The 18,411-nt window shown below is 39.7% G+C and overlaps 1 protein-coding gene across 2 annotated transcripts in view; it reads right to left on the bottom strand.

Annotated features, from left to right (window-relative positions):
- The window catches only part of GNAI1 (G protein subunit alpha i1), an 88,068-nt gene that overhangs the window by 35,313 nt on the left and 34,344 nt on the right, over positions 1-18,411 (bottom strand). The window lies entirely within an intron of this gene.

The raw sequence follows: 18,411 nt of genomic DNA, 5'->3' as shown, positions 1-18,411 counted from the left end.
CTGTACAGCAAAGTGAATCAGTTATACATATACATACATCCACTCGTTTTTAGATTCTTTTCCCATATAGGTCATTACAGAGTATTGAGTAGAGTTCCCTGTGCTATACAGTAGGCCCTTATTTATTTTATATATAGTAGTGTGTATATATCAATCCCAATCTCCCAATCTACCCCCCAACTTCCCCCAAGTTTGTTTTTTACATCTGTGATTGAATTTTTTATATCAAAATGATCTTTATTGGTTTCCAAACATACAGAAAATTTCTTAAAAATAAGTCCCATCTGTTTATTACATCATAATCCTTAAACTCAGCTAAAAAAAAAATGCTTTCATCGATGCTTTTATGTATTCCCTGAAGTATTAAAAAAATTCTTTCTTCTATAGCTTACACTGAAGCAGTATAAATAAATTTTACTCAAGATTTTGCTCCCCACTGGAAGATGTTTAACTTTCTGGCCAATTATCATCATTTCAACCTCTGCCTCATGTGAAGTGGACAGACCAGTGGTGCCAAGAAACCACGAAAATTATTTTTAAATATTACGTTATAATAAAATAGCTATCTCACGCATTATATAGTCAACCACCATTACTGAACAAGTGACACACAGCCGGCATGCTTCGCTAACACTGGGGATGCAGTGGTGTGGCAGAAATGTCTCCCCCAATGTTTTTCTTTATTCCCTGTCCTAAACCCATTCTCAAAACTCTCCTTCACTCTCTACATATTGATGACCTCCTCACAATTTGAGTCTCTAGAATTATGCCATCATAGCACGAAAATATCACTAACAAAATGGCCCTTTATAAAATTAGAGCCCTCTAGATACTGTGAACATCTGAGCACAGGACACAAAACAAGGAAGGTATGACAAGTCTACCGTCTGGCTTCATACTGTCTTTGACCAGGGCTACAGATCATGGAGCTGTTATTTCTGTCTGAGAGACAGGGCTCAGGATTTTCATTATCTAGGCCTCATATTCCCATTTTTCCAGAGCCACTGCTACATGCTCTATGCTCCAGTGTCACTGAACTTACAGTACTGACAACACCTACTGCTGATGACGCCACCAATCTTCAAACATACTGTTCCTCCTGCCAAAGTGTAATTTGCTCTGCTTCCTAGAGCTCCACTGGTGATGCTGTATCAACCACCAAACCTACCCCCTTCCTCAGTCTTTCCTGACCCACTCCCGCTATGATCCGCTGCCTCTCCCTTTGAACATTTTCTACTTGAATGCTCAGCAGCTAACTTGGGCTAGACACACCATCAACCAGAAATGTACCTGAATGTATTCAAGCTATCTGTGACGGATCAGTTAGACGGCAAACTTCTGGGCCTCATTCCCTTCTCCCCTTCCCCCTCCAGCTACACACATCCAAATCATCAGAGGCATCTGAGAATAAGTCATAGTTAAATGGCCTGTTTGAAAACCCGGGGGGGAAACTGCTTAAATTTTACTTGTGATTTGATATTCAAGAAATTTTCCCAAGATAGCTGCATATTAAGTAGAAAAGCAGGCACTGAATAAACAGTGAGGGCATTATTCATCTACAGACAGCCTTTGAATCTTGGCAGGGCAACTGCCAATACAAACAACTCCAAGATAAACAACCCATTATATCTTAATCAACAAGCCATATACTTGGCTCTATGAAAAGCACAATCGTAGCCATTATGGCTCACACATTTCTCTAATTCAAGAGAAGCCCACCCAAGGAACACACCCTCGGCAGTCTCCAGCAGGGCTAGCTTCAAGGGGGCCCTCTGTGCTTCTAGGGTACGGCAAGTTGACTCAGCAGCAGCCGTGTTTCGCTGATAGGACATTTTAGATCCCAACATCCATTCACGGGGTGGTGATTCCACATGCACAGTGAGCGTCGATGAACAGCCACCCATGGCCCATTCTGTTAGTGAAACAACTCAGAGGTTCAGAGAAAGGCTCACATGATACAAGCTCGTGAGGTCTGAGAGCCATACAAGGGGAAAATCAGAAATAGTAAAGAATAAGATGGTTCCCAGCTGAACTCTATGGATGCAGATGAGAACTTTTAAATCTTAATGAGAAAAAAGCAAGTTTTCCTAATGTTAGACATTATCTTTAAATTCTAACTCACTTCCTGTCTCATAGAATAGTTGGTGACATGGGACATTGAGCTTACTCCACAGTGAGCATCTAGTCAATGGCTTGAGGTTCCAAAAAATCCTGAAATATGTTTAATATTAAAGAGTGGAGATGGCAGTGTTACTGGCTGGATTTCTACCTAATTTCTTTGCTAGTTAGACAAGATACTCTCTGTGGACCAGATTTCCTAAGGACAGAAATACTGGGGAAAAAAACTTTCATAATTTAGCAGTTTATATAATTAGAATTTTCAATTCTTACTTCCATGCAGAGACTCCTAATAGGAAAATTAGAAATGTTGCACGGTTATGGTTCCAGCATTCTAAACACTGGTATTCTTTCCACATAGCGTACAGGAAGAGTTAAAGGTTGTCCTCCAGAAATCTCAGTCAGCACAGTCCTGTTTGAGAGACTGACAGGAAGCAATATTGTAAAAAAAAAACAAAACAAACAAACAAACAAAAAACCCCTCAGGGGTAGTGGAGGCAGGAGAAAGGAGAAAAGGGTAAATTTTCCTAGCAGTATTCAGCAAGGCCGCTATTGCTTTTCAGTTCAATCCGTAGGCAAGATTAAAAGAGTGAGAGTACCCTGCTTTCAGGAAGAAACAAGGAATATGTAACACGTATCAGTCAGGAAAGATCAAAGCGTGGGACCGTTGCGGTCACAAAGCTGAGACGGTCAAGGTGACTAGGTGGCCTGTAGAGTAACCGTTGACAAGCTGGTCGCTGTGAAATGAACGAGACTTTAGGGTAGTGGGAAGGGAGGATGTAGCTCCCCAGGGCAAGAATGTGTGCAGTGTCGCCACAGTGGGCCAGGAACCATAAAGCCACGGAGGGGGATCCCCCAGACCTCTCTTTAAGGAGGAAGTGGCGGATGGAAAACTGCATATCTGAGAGTAAATACTGAGCCCAGCAGGTGTGTGAAGTGGAGCTGGGCACCTGATAATGCACCACACAGATAATGGGAGGGCAAAGGAGCATCACCACAGTAACACGGACAGGGACCCACCTGCGGCTCCGGGCTACACACGCAGGGCCGCTTATTAACAGGGCTCGGGAAAGCAAAATATATCAAGTGAGGACAAGTAGAAGGATGAGGGAGGGGGAAAGACTAAAAACAAATCACGGTCTAAGTAAAGTAACCCCATGGCCAGATTATAAGTCCTTGAACAGAATTATATAAGTTACCATTATAAAAATGATAATCAAATCGTGCTCACCCCTGATTTCTGTTGAGGGGCAGTCTAGAGAAATTTGGAAGTTTAACTGTGGCGAGGTTTAAAAGAAAAAAGAAAACACCTCTGACCCCAGAAAACACATACTCCACCCCCTGGAAGAATATTCTTTATCCAACTTTGCTTGGGTTCACATTTATATCATTTATTTCCTGGTTTCAGCTGCCTAACATCAAGGCTGTTCGGCATTAAAACGGTGATTTTGTCAAAGTCACCTTATGCTGAATTCCTGACGCCACTACTCCACTTTTAAAAACGCCCAACTTTTACGTACAATTGAACCATTTTTACGTTCAATAAGACTAAATTACAGTTCAGTTTAAACTGGAATAAAACCAAATTTACAAGTGCATTTAAAGTCGCTTCTGTTTATCATAATGCTACTGTAAGATAAGTAAGATCAAGGTCCTTATTTTTAAGATAGAAGCAAATAAAGAGGATGCAAAGGCAAATACGAATTAAAGATAAGAGGCTTAATTATCCCCCTGGAAAGTAAAGGAAAATTTCCCTCCCTTTTTCTTAGGACATTTACTTTAGAAAAATTTTAAATGTAAGTGCTTTCTCCTCTCTTTGAAATGTATATACAGTTGACCCTCACCAACCTCGGTTTGAACTGCATGGGTCCACATATACGTGGATTTTTTTTTTTTCCAATAAATTCATATAGCACTACGCAGTCTGAGGTTAGCTGAATCTGTGGCAGGTCCTGGAACCAATCCCCTGCAGATACCAAGGGACAACTGTATACCCTTTTGAAAACTAAACAGGCCTTTTTTGTCAGCTTCATGATCAAGAATGTCTTTCTCAAGAACCTGAGAACCATCTCTTTGAAAGGTAAACATCACAGGAGATAGCACCCCTATCTTCCAGTTTCTGCAGGTAGGTAGGAGTCTACCTTGGGTGGGGGTCTTGCTCCAAGTTGCAAAACTACCTCTTGTCATAAGATAAGTTTGTTTCTCTTCTGGATAAGGTCAATTAGCTAAAAGATGGTTACCTCAATTACCAGGGAAAGTTAGGATGAACTGTGTGTGACATAAGGTGTTGTAAAGCCTCTCATTTAGGGACTAGTTGTCATTTATCTCGAAAACATGTACGTAACCGGTTGAATCAGCTTGGCTATGTTAAGTGGATGACATACCTTTCTGTCTTGCAGTCTCTTAATGGACTGCCTGTGATGCAATCCATTCAATAAAAAAATGTTTTCTTTCTCCACTACCTTTGTGAAGATGATTTCTGGGTGGAGAGAAGACTTTGTTTTTAATTATTATTCCCCAACATGGGAACAGTCTAGAAATCTTTATTATTCAGCCGTGAGAAGCTCTGGACTTACATTTATATAAATATATATGTATTTATAGGCTATATCTGACATTCTGGGATATAAAAATAATGACTGTAAACAGCAGAATCTAGATTCCCCCAAATGATCCCCTTTCTCCAAATATTAACTCCCCATAAAATTACTCCCCGAGCCATTCATGTCTGAGATGGGGATCACACTATTACACTGCACAAGGATGATTACACACACACGACTACTCTAGCATCCAGGTAGGACAAAAGAAAGGAGAATTGTGGGCAACACAGGAAGCTTTTTCCTGGCAGCCTAGTCAAAGAGACCACAGAAGGAACTAATTGAACTGAGAGATCAATGTTTCTACAAGAGTCTCAAGACTCACACGGTGAGGGTAAGGAAGGATAGAGGACTGGGGGCCACAAGTATACGCTTCGGGGTCTACAAGTTTGCTGCAAGAAATTTTAATTCAGTGTTTTTATTTGTATAACAAGAATAATTTAAGAAAAGCTGAGTCATCTGAATGCCTCTATCTAACTGAATTTCAGTTTGTGTTTATAGGTCCTGAGATACTCAAGCAAGTGCCAAACACTGTACCTTGCTTGAGAATCTATCCATCCATCACTCTATCTGGTTTGGCTGTCAATCACTAGACCCCCTATCCAAAGAAAGGGCCGTGTGTTTCCAGCAGGCCAATCCGAGCTGTGTTTGAGAGTAAGATTCCCTATGCTTACACATCTTATACAAACCATCAAACAGCACATTTTACAAATTAATATATGTAAACATATTTATGTATAATATACATAAAGTATACTAAAAACTTAACAAAATAATCACTTTGGATACACTGATTTTTTTTTTTTTTTCCTCCAAGAAAAGAATGAGATCTAGGTGCCAGAGATTTTCCCTGGCCATTTATGTGAAGATTATCAAGAAAAAAAAAATCACAGCACTGCAAAGCATAATGTGAAATCTGGCCCACAGAAGTCATTTTCCATGATCACATCATGGAAAACAACACTAAAGGATGGGGCCAAAACAGAGGGAAGCAACATTGAGAGAAAACTAGGATAAGAGAAGCCAGACAGCAACCCTTGAGCCTTTAGATATAGTCATATTTAGGGAGTCATATTACAATTGACCATCCAGAGTGGAAACACTGTTGAGAGTTAAAGGGGGCACAAGCATAAACTAGGACTGACCTGGGAAAAGGAGAAAATATATCACTCTAGTCAGAACTGAAGACAATTTCAACTTGATTTCCAAGCTATGAGTCAGTTATGAGTTTGCTTTCTGTCACATGGACCCGAAAAGAGTTTTGGACTAACCCTGTGCCAAACAGTATTACTTTAATTATCTTTAGCTAATGAAGGAAAAACAAAGGAGGTTAATGATGCATTTGCAGCAAGTAAAGGTCAAATGATAATTACTGCCTGCTTTACAAAAGAAAGTTACAGAAGTTCAGACAGAGAAAAGATGTGGGAAAATCAGTCATTATATAGCCCACTGTAGAAGAGGGATGCCTTAATCCAAGAGTCATACTTGTAAGTACAATTTATTGTGACTTATATTGGGTTGGCCAAAAAGTTCGTTCGGGTTTTCCTGTAATGGTACAAAAACCCGAACGAACTTTTTGGCCAACCCAACCATCATTATTTGTCTTAACTAAATTCATATTAACTTTACTTTTTAAATGTTCATATACATTATGTTATAAAATTGTTTGTTTTTATAGTTCATAGAAGACCTATAAAGCATAAGGAACTTTGTTCCCAATGACAGTTACACACATTTGTGAAAATAATTTAGAATTACACAGGGGGGAAAGGTTCTCCTTTATCAGGGGGCCATACACTGCACTGTCTAAAACTCAAGTCTAACTGTGCTCCTGTTTTTGCTCAGCTGTTTACTATTAAGGACCAGTAAATAATTAACATATACAAACTCTCAACTTTTCCTATGTTGCCCTACAATTCTCCATGGGTCTCTGTCACATTTCCGAACATATGTGAGCAGAGGCACCGACTGCCTTTATTCTCAACCATCTTTTCAAGGATGTTTATATAGAGAATAGTCTTAGAAGACAAGAGATAATGCTTCCCTCTGGAACAGAGAGCAGGTCTGTTTGTTGTCTACCATCATAAAGATAACATGCTCTGGGACAAAGATCAGGTGGGCTTACTGCACATTATGAAAAAAATACTGGGGATCCCCAACTTAAGGGCTCCTCTACTGCAACATAACCCATTGCTTGTGCAGCCACAGCTCTCTTCGTGTTGCCCTTAGGGAACTGGGGCTGGGTAAATCGCCATAAAGGCTGATACTCTGGCAACTGCAATTGCTATAATAAAGTCATTTTTGTCTCTGAACCAGGCCTCTCATGTCTTCTGTCAGCAACCATGAAACTGGGGTGGGAATTCTCCAGCAGTCCAGTGGTTAGGACCCCATGCTCTCGCTGCCATGGGCCCGGGTTCGATCCCTGGTTGGGGAACTAAGATCCTGCGAGCCACGTGGTGTACGCCCCTTCCCCCCCCCCCAAAAAAAAAGAAAAATGAAACTGGGGTAGGTAAGCTAACTTGTTAGTTTCTAAGTAGGGTAAAGTCTCAGGTACTGAATAATTCTTGACATGCTCTTCTGCTTAATTTTTAATTAATTCCCAAATTTCTGACAACTAAGGACGCTTCCAGCCATGATCTCTACACCTGTACTACTTATCTTTCCTCAAATGGCAGCTTAATCAGGTTTGTCCAATAAACCCAAAGAAACAGGTAGAACAGTGGTTCTCAAAGCATGATCTAAGGACCAGTAGTATCAGCAACACTTAAGAAATGTACATTCTCAGGTCCCACCCAGAACTTACTGACTCAAACTCGGGGAGTGGGGCCCAGCAGTCTGTGTTACAACAATCCCTCCAAGGGATTCTGAGAACAAGGGAGGTAGAAGAAAGGTCTCCTCCTTTTTTCTTGATTGTGATCAGAATTATTATAGTGATTAAGTTGCTGACGAGCTATAACAAACTATTATTTTTATGAAATATTTATATTTCCCTCCTCCCCCTGAAAGTGAGACAAGTAATATTGTTTAACATTTCTGCAAATAGCTTATTAAAAGACAGCTTAACTCTCCTATTTAATTTGATACAATGTATTACTTTGGTTGAATGAAGAAAATCCATTTCCACATATTAATGTAGTTAGAAAATGAAAGAGCATTTTAACAGCATTTGCAGATAATTGTGGATAGTCTTCTTTGATTCTATACCAAACTTTGAAAAGGGTAGCTTAAAGTTTGGTTATAATGCATTTCTGTGAACTTTGGTAGCTTAAAATCCATTGGTCTATCTTGTACTTGGAATGGATCTCTGACCCATGTCTTATTTGGAAATTAGTTCACTGACTTATGGAGAACTGAATGTTGACATATTTTCAATATAAAAAAAAAGAGCATTTATTTTTAAATTGCCTTTTTAATATTATACATAATTTCACCAGAAAAAGCTTTAGGTCATAAGATGATATCAAGCTCCCAGTGGTAGGGACATGGTTTTTAAATTTTTTTCTTTTTTTTGGCTTGAAAGCTCAAATTTTATTATTGGCAACAAATACTGTTGGCTGTTTTCCTTGAAGTGACAACTGACTAACTGCCAAATCCCCAAGTCGGATTAACCATATTTTTCTATCAGTCTTTCTTTCAAGTGAAAATGGAATGGTATTCCAGGAAAAGAGCAACCAGTTCAATTCACAACTCAATCAATCACACAGCTGCTCTTCCTCAGGACAGCCAACGTGCTCTGGCATATGCAAAAGTAGTTTGGGAGTACTTCCCATTTGGTCACACAGAATATTAAAGACATACGTACTTAATGGTCAAGATTTGATAAAAATCATCATGCTTATGACTTCAGCATTTTTTAAATCACAAGTGCTTAGTAGTGAAGAATACAATGACTACTGGTACAATCTCATGCTACTGACATGATTCAGCAGTTTGACCATTACTACTTTTGCACCATTACAGCAAACAACGCAATAGAAAAGGCAAACAACATCTTAGTATTACTATGAAAATGGTCTCAGGGCTCCCAGCGTCCACAGATCCCTCCTAAAACCAGATTTAATGTCTTTCTCACCCACTGGACTATGAGCTATGAGGGAAGAGAGCCCCTGGTTTCTGTCACCATGATATCCCCAAAGCTAACTCCTATGGCAGGAGCACAAGACACTTATTCACCAGCTGGATGACAGGAAGAGAGGGAGGAGAGCGGGAGGGGAATATACAACATGAAGAAAGCATAAGAAAATGTAACTGAATATTTACATGAATTGTGGAAAGGGAGGATTCTGTCAGAAGACCAGAAGAAACAAAGAAGTGGGTGGAAGCTTGTGACTGCCCCTTAAAAACAGGTTCTCACACACACACACACAAAACAAATGAACTCAACAACAACAACAACAAAAGGTTCTCTCCTTCTTCTATTGTGATAAGAGTAGTGGCTTGGAACATGGCAGCTAGAGACTACATTGCTTATCTTTCCTTGCTGCTAGGTGTAGCCACTTCACCCCAATTCTCACCAAATCACGATGTGTGTAAAAGGAAAATGCAGCCTCGGACGCTCTCTCTCCTGTTCCTACGTACGAGCTAGAAAATGGGTGTCCCTGTAGTCTTGTTCCAACCATGTGAATTAAGACAATGTCCAGGGACAGTAGGGCAATGAGAGGGCAGGAACTCAGGTCCCTGAATGGTCATGTGAGGCAGAGCACCCCAGCTCTAGTTAACCTTGGATCCGTTACACAAGAAAAATTCTTCTTTAGGCCACGGTCAGGTTAGGTTTCTCTGATACAGAGCTAGGCCTTCATGCTGACAATTCTTTAAAAAGTGGTCTAGATTGAAATATACAAGCAAATGTAAAACAAACTAAAAAGTCCCCAAACCTACAAATGTTTTAAAAAATTACCATAAGTAAAGTAGAAAGGCAAACTACAGAATAGGGAAAACTATCAGTAATTAATGAGTATCAAAATGTAGATTTCTTTTTTTTTTCCAGTGCACAGCAAAGTGATTCACTTATGTGTGTGTGAATGCTTTCTCAGATTCTTTCCATTATAGGTTATTACAAGATATTAAATATAGTTCCCTGTGCTATACAACAGGCCCTTGTTTATTTTATATATAGTAGTGTGCATATCTTAACCCCGAACTCCTAATTTATCTTCTCCCCTCCTCCACTATCCCCTTTGGTAACCATAAGTGTGTTTTCTATGTCTGTGGGTCTATTTCTGTTTTGTAAATAAGTTCATTTATATTGCTTTTTAGATTACGTATGTGATAACATATGATACCTGTCTTTCTCTATCTGACTTACTTCACTTAATATGATAATCTCTAAATCCATCCATGTTGCTATATATATATATATATATATATATATATATATATATATATATACACACACACACACATACACACACACACCACATTTTCTTTCTCCATTCATCCGTCAATGGACACTTAGGTTGCTTCCATGTCTTGGCCATTGTAAACAGTGCTGCTGTGAACACTGGAGTGCATGCATCTTTTAGAATTAGAGTTTTCTCCAGATATATGCCCAGGAGCGGGATTGCTGGATCATATAGAAGCTCTATTCTTAGTTTTTTAAGGAGCCTTCATACTGTTTCCATAGTGGCAGCACCAATTTACATTCCCACCAACAGTGCAGAAGGGTTCCTTTTTCTCCAACCCTCTCCAGCATTTACTGTTTGTAGACTTTTTAATGATGCCTATTCTGACTGGTGTGTAGCTGTCCGGTTTTCCCAGCACAACTTATTCAAGAGACTGCCTTTTCTCCATTGTATACTTGCCTCCTTTATCATAGATTAATTGACCATAAGTGCATGGGTTTATTTCTGGGCTTTCTATCCTGTTCCACTGATCTATATGTCTGTTTTTATGCCAGAACCATACTGTTTTGATTACTGTAGCTTTATAGTATAGTCTGATACAAAAACAGAACCCATATATATGCTTCCTACAAGAGAACCATTTCAGTTCTAGAGACACATACAGACTGAAAGGGAGGGGATGGAAAAAGGTATTTCACACAAATGGAAAGCAAAGAAAGCTGGAGTAGCAATATTTATATCATACAAAATAAACTTTAAAATAAAGCCTGTCACAAGAGACAAAAAAGTACACTCCATAATGATCAAGGGATCAATTCAAGAAGATGATATAACAATTGTAAATATATATGCACCCAACATAGGTGCACCTCAATATATAAGGCAAATGCTAACAGCCATAAAAGGAGAAATCGACAGTAACACAATAGTGGGAGACTTTTACACCCCACTTACATCAATTGATAGATCATCCAGACAGAAAATCGATAAGGAAACACAGACCTTAAATGACACCTTAGACCAGATGGACTTAATTGATATTTATACAGCATTCCATCCAAAAGCAACAGAATATACATTCTTCTCAAGTGCCCATGGAGCATTCTCCAAGACAGATCACATGCTGGGCCACAAAGTGAGCACCACAAAGTGAACATCAGTAAATTTACGAAAACTGAAATCATATCAAGCATCTTTTCCAACCACAGTGCTATGATATTAGAAATCAACTACAAGAAAAAAACTGTAAAAAACACAAACACATGGAAGCTAAACAATATGCTACTTAACAACCAATGGATCACTGAAGAAATCAAAGAGGAAATTTAAAAATACCTAGAAACAAATTAAAACAAAAACATGAAAATCCAAAACCTAGGAGATGCAGCAAAAGCCATTCTAAAAGGGGTGTTTACAGAGATACAAGCGTACCTCAGAAAACAAGAAGAATGTCAAATAAACGACCTAACCTTACACATAAAGCAACCAGAAAAAGAAGAACAAACTGTGAAATTAACAGAAATCATAAAGATCAGAGCAGAAATAAATGAATAGAGATGAAGAAAAAAATAGAAAAGATCAATGAACCTAAAAGCTTGTTCTTTGAAAAGATAAACAAAATTGATAAACCTGTAGCCAGACTCACAAAAAACAGAGAGAGGGCCGAAATCAATAAAGTTAGAAATGAAAAAGGAGAAGTTACAACGGACATCGCAGAAATACAAAGCATCATAAGAGACTACTAGAGCAATAAAATGGACAACCTGGAAGAAATAGACAAATTCTTATAAAGGTACAATCTCCTAAGACTGAACCAGGAAGAAATAGAAAATATGAACAGACCAATCACAAGTACTGAAATTGAAACTGTGATTTAAAAACTCCACACAGGGGCTTCCCTGGTGGCGCAGTGGTTGGGAGTCCGCCTGCCGATGCAGGGGACACGGGTTCGTACCCCGGTCCGGGAGGATCCCATGTGCCGCGGAGCGGCTGGGCCCGTGAACCATGGCCGCTGAGCCTGCGCGTCCGGAGCCTGTGCTCCGCAACGGGAGAGGCCACAACAGTGAGAGGCCCGCGTACCGCAAAAAAAAAAAAACAAAAAAACCACCACAAGACTCCACACAGGGCTTCCCTGGTGGCACAGTGGTTGAGAGTCCGCCTGCCGATGCAGGGGACACGGGTTCGTGCCCTGGTCCGGGAAGATCCCACATGCCACGGAGCGGCTGGGCCCGTGAGCCATGGCCGCTGAGCCTGCGCGTCCGGAGCCTGTGCTCCGCAACGGGAGAGGCCACAACAGTGAGAGGCCCACATACCGCAAAAAAAAAAAAACTCCACACAAACAAAACTCCAGGACCAGATGGCTTCACAGGCGAATTCTATCAAACATTTAAAGAAGAGTTAACACCCATCTTTCTGAAACTGTTCCAAAAAATTTCAGAGTTAAGAAAACTCCCAAACTCATTCTATGAGGCCACCATCATCCTGATACCAAAACCACACAAAGATACCACAAAAAAAGAAAACGTATATTTTTAAAACTCATAATGAATTAACATTAACTGACAAGAAAAACACCAATACTCTAAATAACAAAAGACATAAACATAATTCATAGAGGGAAAACAGATACAGTATTTTAAACTGTATATAGATATATATATCTTCATACTATAAAAAGTACCTTGAAAGAAATACACTGAAAAGTATATCTGACTAATGCAATTTTTTGCCTCAAACATTTGTGTAATTCCAAATTTTTAAACTGTCAGACCGAATCAAAATTATGCAATTTATTTATAAAAATTTGGTCATCTCTCTCCAATGATTAAAGTTGAATAAGATCATCTTCTTTAATCTCATTTGCTTCAACCCACGTTCCCATCTCATCACTCATGCACATAAATCTCACATTCTGATCACAGCAAATTACTTTTACTTCCAAAGTTTCACAACCATCCCCGCCTCCATTCCTCCCCCATACTTTCTCCCAAGTGGAGCCTTTATCAACATCGGCACTACAAAGGACCACACCATGTTCAGGCAGGGAGCATCTGGGATTGAATTTTCCCAACCAAGGCACATCCAATTCTCAGGGACAGTAAAAACTGAGCAGACAGACACACCAGGCCTGCTACATGGCCCAGTATGGCAGGCGGGAAAACCACCCAGCCCGCAGCCATACAGAGACTCAGGTGAGAGATTCCGAGGCCTGCACTTTGAGGCAGCTCAAACAGGCAGGCTCTAAGCAGGCCATGAGTTACAACACCAGAGACTTCAACTGTGATACCAGGAGCACCTAGGTGAGAGCCATTACCTCCATGATCAGAGGAGGAAGAGGGCATTACATCTAAGGGACTAGACCCTGTTCCCGCTGCAATGAGCTCAAGAAAGTCACTCTTCCCTCCCTGCCCACTCACAGTGCCCCACACCAATTAGGGAGAACAGCAGGAAGGAAGGATGACAAGGGATGAAACATTTTTATCTGAACGCTACATAAGTAGACTGTTTAAATAATCAGATTGAACCAAGGCTTAAGCAACATTGAACATTTTGTAATTTTCCCTGCTAATCAGCAGGAAGTAAATTGATTTTAGGCTAAATTAAAATTAAAATAGTGTGAATCAACTCTTGTAACCCTCACTATTAATATACAGGCAATGATCTTTAAGCATATTTTTAAAAAGACAAGGATATTATACTTTCCCCTGTCAAACATCCCAAATTTTACACACTATCTCCATAGCCTGTGCAGAGGAATTATTAAACCAGACTTGGATGACCACATGTCTCGTATCTGATGTGAGCTGACATCATCCTTTCACAAATTCGAACACTTCCCTTCAGTACGTAATCCGGTGAAGATTCCCTTTTCTACTTTAACCAACTCAGAATAAATCAATTCCGTGTGGTGCCAAGCTTTTGCCAAGTTTCCATGTACCTTAAAGTTTTAATCAGGATCCTGGTTCAGGCAGTGGAAGTGGTTTAAACACGAGAGAAAAGAATTCCATCGCTCTTTCACAAAGCAGTCCAGGGCTTGCGGTCAGCTTGTACTGTGAGAGACCCAAGCACCTTCTATCTTATTGCTCTGCCACCTTCATGACATGGCTTCCGACTCAGGTTAGGTATATCTGTTCAGGATCCCACTGGCACATGAACTTGCAGTCAGTGGGAGGGACAACAAGTAGAGGAAGTGAGGGAATGTGCTTTCTCTTTAAGGGCACAACCCAAAAGTTGTAACTCATTTCTCCTCATATCCCCGTGACCAGAACCTAGCTTCCTAGCTTCACTTGGCCACCAGTATAGCTGGGAAATACAGTCACTAGCTGTGTAACTCTGTGTCTAGAAAATAGATATGGAGGGACCGTGCATACTGGGGAATAACCAGAAATCTCTGCTTAGCTAGCCCATAAGCGTATTCTTTTCTTTCTTGTGCCACCTTTAAGTTCCACCTTTAAGTTAAAAAAAAAGCAAAAACTTTTAAAATGAAACATTATGCCAGTCAATATATACAAAATGAAAGAGTTGGGTTTGTTTTTTATTTGTTTTGGTTTCCTCCTGAAAACTAAGTTGGATGCCTTGGAAAAATGTAATAAAGCAAGCTATTTTAAAAGGCCACTGAAAAAAAAAAAAAAAAGGCCACTGAATTAGGTAAGTGTGAGAAATTGTCCAACGGAGACAAGCAAAAAAATTAAATCTAAAAGGATTCTTCATTCATATTTCTTTGCAAGTATCTTTAATTGAATAAAAACTGGACACAAGGGGTGCATTTTAGATATGCAAAAAAGACAGCTGTGAACTACAGTCAGTGATTCATACTCCCCCCAAAAAGGCCATGATCGTACATCAAAAGATTGCTGAATAGCATTATACCTGTGATTTCAACTAAAACAAAATATTCAAGTTATATTTGCAGAAGTTTTTTTTAGGGTTTCCCCTCAAGACAGGTAAATTCTGATCCCATCAGCACAGAGAATTTCTACGAAGGAGACTTCCCCCTGCATATCAACATATTCAGAATTTAATTACCTTTATCTCCCAATTTCTAAACTCCTCCCACAACTATTTTTCTAAAATGTTTAAATTTGTATCAACTGTTTAACCAAAAACTTCTGAGCATGGCATTGCAAGGATGCTAGGATTTGGACCCACATGCCTTTTAGCCTCATGTCTTCTATACTATACACCTCCAATCATTCTCTAGCCATGTAAGTCTTCAAAATAATCTAACCTATACAGCCAGAATTCTAGCATCTATGCGTCAAGGATTATGTTAGGCAATCAAGTCAAAGTTGAATAAATCATGGGTCCTGACTCTAGAGAGTTGTATCCAGAATCAAAAGAGATAGTCAAGAAAATGAACAATTTCAATATACTTTCTTTCATTCAAAACATATGAAGTACCCACGTGATGGCAAGCACAACTCAGGGCATCGAGGGCAGAGAGAGCGGGAGTAAGAGCTGTGGCCCCCATCTCATGGCGGGAGGAAAAGGTGGCAGGAAACACTTCAGGTCTTGGGGTGAGGAAAGGCTAGTTAGAGGGGGTGACTGACACATGCAGATCATTTACTTAAAATATCAATACCTGCTACTAATATATCTCAACAAATTGATGTATCCAGTAAGTCAGTGGAAGAGCTCAATTAATGAAAGGAAGAAAATGACAGTAAAAGTTTACAGAAAAGTTAGTACAAACAAAACGTGTACAACTATGTAATTCCAAAGTATAATAACTACAGCCCTAATATACTTTTCACTGGCCCAATAATGTCTAAATTACCCTCTTTAACCACTCTCCTAGGAAGGACACCAATAGGATTATGTCCAGAGAGGAGGTGTAGAGGACTATAAAATCCTTCATTTGAGCAAAGGCTGATGGAGGGAGGAATGTTTAGAAAAAGACCAGGAGACAACAGGATGTCTGATAAACAGCTGAAGAACCCTCTCATGGGAAGAGAAGTTGTACTGTGTGACACGCAAGAAGGCTGAATTAAGATCAATAACAAATTACACAGAAGCAAACCTGTCTCAGTAAAAGGAATAACCTATTAATAAAATGATGCCAGAATCTATAAAAACACATCATCTGTCAATAGGATTATTATTCCCCCCAGTTCTTTATAGCAGGAGGCATATATATATATATATATATATATATATTATATAAAATTTTGTTAGATGTCATTTTACATCATTAAGATATAAGTTAAAAAGAAATGGTGCAACTCCCCATTTCCCACAGTTAAAAATATTGTACACTTAACTGTTTGTTAAGAGGGTAGATCTCATTTAAGGTATTCTTAGCACAATAAAAGCAGGTGTGTGTGTGGAAGGAATGGGGCAATACAGAACTCTGGATTACACTACTGGAAATCTTTAAAATTACTTGTACCACCTTGATTTATGCAGTTGTGTTTAAACGGTAGGTTTCATACAAACAACAATAATAAAAGATTATGTTGAATTCATACATTCTGGCCATAGCCAGTTTCTGTATGAGGTCAAAGTCCCATGGAGATGAATAAAAGAAAAGTCTTCACTACTTTTTCTCATTAGCTCTCTCCACCAAACAAGAGTGAGTCTAAAATCTATCAAATGATGGGGCAGCTTTAACTAAATACCCTACTCTATGCAAATTGACACACAGACACCTAAAATTTATAAGTAATAGAAAAAAAGTCTTCAGTAAATATCCAATAAATTAATTTTTGCAAGGAAATAAAGAAATATTTTTAAGTAAAAATGAGAATAAACAATGCATCAAATCCCTCATGACTGGCTAGGACATAAAATAGGTTGGCAAGTATTGGCACACTAATCAGAAAAGATTTATTTAAGCAAAGAGGCTTCACATCACTTAAAAATTTAGTCTGGTTATCTGTAAGAGAAGGAATTACTTGATGCTAATTTGAGAACCCTTTAGTTTCTAGTTGAACCGGTTGCTCTAGGACTATGGAACCAGAAACAGTAAAGTTCTTAAATGCCGACTGGGTTTTCTTTTCAAATTGTCTTTATTATAGCCATATTACACTTACTATAAGGTGTGCTAATTTCTGTATGTTAAATGTGAAACACGTGTATAATTAATGAAATACATGTCTTGATTCATCCTCTCTAATGGATCAAAATGCCAGATTAGGGCTTCCATTAGGGATTTAGTATACTTAAATTTTAAGAGTTAAGTAAGAGTTAATAAACATGAAAAGATACTACTGATACATCAGTTATCATCAGGGAAAAGCAAATCAAAACCACAACAGGAGGGGCTTCCCTGGTGGCGCAGTGGTTGTGAGTCCGCCTGCCAATTCAGGGGACAAGGGTTCGTGCCCCGGTCCGGGAAGATCCCACATGCCGCAGAGAGGCTGGGCCCGTGCGGCATGGCCGCTGAGCCTGCGCGTCCGGAGCCTGTGCTCCGCAACGGGAGAGGCCACAACAGTGAGAGGCCCGCGTACCGCAAAAAAACACAACAGGATACTACTTCACACCAGGATGCCTGCCATATAGCACAGCGGTCCCCAACCCCTAGGACGGGTTTCGTGGAAGACAATTTTTCCACGGACGGGGGGAGGGGGCTCAGGAGGTAATGTGATCGATGGGCAGCGGCAGATGAAGCTCTGCTCGCCCACCGCTCACCTCCTGCTGTGCCGCCCAGTTTCTAACAGGCTGCGGACCGGTACCAGCCCATGACTTGGGGGTTGGGGACCCCTGACATAGTGGGTACCAGGATGGCTAGAATCTAAAGGTCAGATAATAACAAGTGTTGGTGAGTATGTGAAGAAATCAGAACCCCCATACACTGGTGGTGGGAATATAAAATGGTGCACTGACTTTTAAAAACACGCTGACAGTTCAAAAAGTTAAACAGAGTTACCATTTGATTTAATATTTCCACTCCTAAGTACGTACCCAAGAGAAATGAAACATAAGTCGATGCAAAAAGCTGTAAATCAATGGTCAAAGCAGCATTATTCGTAACAGCCAAAAGATGGAAACAACCCAAATATCCATCAATTGATTAATGGATAAACAAAATGCGGCATATCCATACAATGGAATATTATTGGGCATATAAGGAATGAAGTACTGATAGAGCCTACAAACATTATTATGCTAAGTGATAGAGGTCAAACAAAAGGACCACAGAGTGTATGACTCTATTTATATGAAATGCCCAGAAATGTCAAACAGAAACCGGAGTAGTGGCTGCTTAAGCCTGGGGATGGGGGGGGGGGGGGGAGGAAATTGGAGGTGACTGCCCAAGGATACAGGCTTCTTTTGGAGGTTATGAAAATGTTCTAAAATTGACTACAGTAATGGCTGCACTACAATGTGAATATACTAAACAACACTGAATT

This window comes from Leucopleurus acutus (assembly GCF_964270905.1).
Source record: "Leucopleurus acutus genome assembly, chromosome: 9".
NCBI classification, from domain to species: Eukaryota; Metazoa; Chordata; class Mammalia; order Artiodactyla; family Delphinidae; genus Leucopleurus; species Leucopleurus acutus.
The sequence above is the reverse complement of the archived record's forward strand: the minus strand, read 5'-3'. Positions and strand labels throughout refer to the sequence as shown.